This window comes from Panulirus ornatus, chromosome 14, assembly GCF_036320965.1.
Source record: "Panulirus ornatus isolate Po-2019 chromosome 14, ASM3632096v1, whole genome shotgun sequence".
NCBI lineage: Eukaryota > Metazoa > Arthropoda > Malacostraca > Decapoda > Palinuridae > Panulirus > Panulirus ornatus.
In genome coordinates, this window is record NC_092237.1 from 59,293,714 (window position 1) to 59,296,213 (window position 2,500).

Sequence of the window (2,500 nt, forward strand, 5' to 3'; positions counted from 1 at the left end):
CATAAATTGCACCAGAAAACACACACACCAGCTGGGAGAGCCAGCCCTTCACCACGTAAACCCTGAAACTCCTTTCCATCGTCTTCAACAAAAAATGGAACCGGGTTGTCTGTGTTTACATTCCCAGGATCGTGTTCACACCAGTTCGGCCGCTGTGCAAGCAAGCAAGCGCGCACACACACACACACACACACACACACACACACACACACACACACACACAACTTGTAAGGGCTTTGATAATCAGTGCGTTAACTTTTTCCTGAAGGGGAAGGAGTAAGAGGAGGAGGGGAAGGAGGAGGGAGAGTAGGAGGAGGAGGAGGAGTGGAGAGGAGGGAGTGGAGCAGGGGGAGGGGAGAAGGGAAGATGGAGGACAGTAGAGAGAGAGAGAGAGAGAGAGAGAGAGAGAGAGAGAGAGACAGACAGACAGACAGACAGACAGATAGACAGGCAGACAGACAGACAGAGAAATGGAAACACAAAGAGACGGACGGACAGTGGTATAGCAAAGACATAACAGACGAGCGAACATAAAAGGCAAACAAAGTTATGGCGGTTAATTGTATAACAACAAATCAAGGCATAAAAGTCAGTGATACAATAGTCAGGCAGGAAGAGATATAGCAGACAGGCAAATATAGTTATAGCAGACAAACCATATTATAGAAGACGAGAGCTCTAGCTGGGCTGACGAGTGCTGGATGTGGACCCAACCAAACCATTGTACCATCGTCAGTCTTGTACACCAACCCTTACGCTGCCTCAGTACTGGCCAGTCGAGATCAGTGATGAAATGTCTTTGGCCTGTAAAACTACTGTGATTTAAGGAACATTTTGGCCTGTAAGATGAGTGTACATTAAGGACTATTTTGGCCCGCAGAACTAGTATAGTTTACGGACTGTTTTGGCCTGTGAGACTGGTCAATTTAAGGAACATTCTGACTCATAAGACTGATGCACTTTGAGGATTATTTTGACCCGTAAGACTAGCACACTATAAACATTATTTTGGACCGTAAGACTAGTGCACTTTAAGGGTAATTTTCCACCGTAAGATTACTGTGCTTTAAGGATTATTTTGGCCAGTAAGACTAGCATACTTTGAGGACCATTTTGGCCTGTAATACTACTTTACTCTAAGGATTATTTTGGACCGTAAGGCTAGTGCACTCTAAGAATTAATTTCCTCGAAATAGCGATGCTTAGGTCGGTTAATATTTGGGAAGCTCCTGGCTGATTTGGGAGGTCAGGATGCAGCTACGTCTCCTAGGAGTGATTGTAAGACCCTTAAAACAATACAATGGTACGACCACTGGGCAGGATGACGAACACCCAAGGGTCGTACGTCTTGGTCTAGGAACAATAAGATTCTAGAGAATGACTTAGGGTCTGATCACTTAGCTTTTCGATAACACCAGTTTGAAATATTGATATGAGGTTTCGGACAGTCGAAGTGGAGTTGATGCCTCAGCACGCTGCCGAGCCGCAAGCCCCCGCACTTGACGCAAATTGACTTTACTAGACACCAAACCACAGCCACGGTACGAAGCTCAAGACCTGACTGCCCCGACCTCCCACCCCAACACTGTTATCACTGGAGAGGGACTAAAACTCTCCTAATCCTCTTGCATTCTCTCTCTCCTCCGTGCCAACAACTTTTTATAAATATCTCTAAAGTTTGTTGATACAGTCGCAGAGATAATGGAAATATACTGCCAACTTGCAAGTCGTGTAAGAGCTTGCATTTCCTCTTATTTAGAGTTTCAGAAACACAATTTACATTCGCGAGACTTGTTGATACAGTTAGGAAGAAAATGGAGAGACACTACCAACATAAACATCGCTTCTGAGGTTGCTTTTGCTTTGCTGTTTTTGGCCGCGAAGTTGAATCAAAGAACATCACGAACATAAACATCCTTTGTAGACTTGCTTTGCTTGCTTGTGCTAGCATAAACCTCCTTTGTAAACCTGCTTTCCTCTGCTTGTACTTCGAGTACACAGTTGACACGCCGTATGGTTCAAAGGACACTCTTGAATCGTAATCATAACCTTTTACCTTTGGGGTCTAATTTTGCTCATGCCTGGAGGGTAAACCTACTGAAAACTGCGGGACCAGATTCAAGTCCCGGGGATTTAGCGTGATTTATACTTTGTTAAGCCAAGGTCTTGTGGAGCGAGAGTCAGGAGCTTAGTGGGGGACTTTTCTGAGGATTTCTTGGCTTGGTAGAGGTGTCAGGGAGCTGGCTGGGGTGTGGGGGTGGTCTCTGTGGCGCCACTGGGTTATAGAGAACAGGCGTAGACTTCGAAGTATATTCAAGCAACTGAGTATGAGATGAGGGGAAGTCGACGATGTTTTACTATGACGGGACGATCCTTGAACACGACTGGGTGATCCTTGAACACGACTGGGTGATCCTTGAGCACGACGGGACGACCCTTGAGCACGACGGGACGATCCTTGAGCACGACGGGACGATCCTTGAACACGACTGGGTGATCC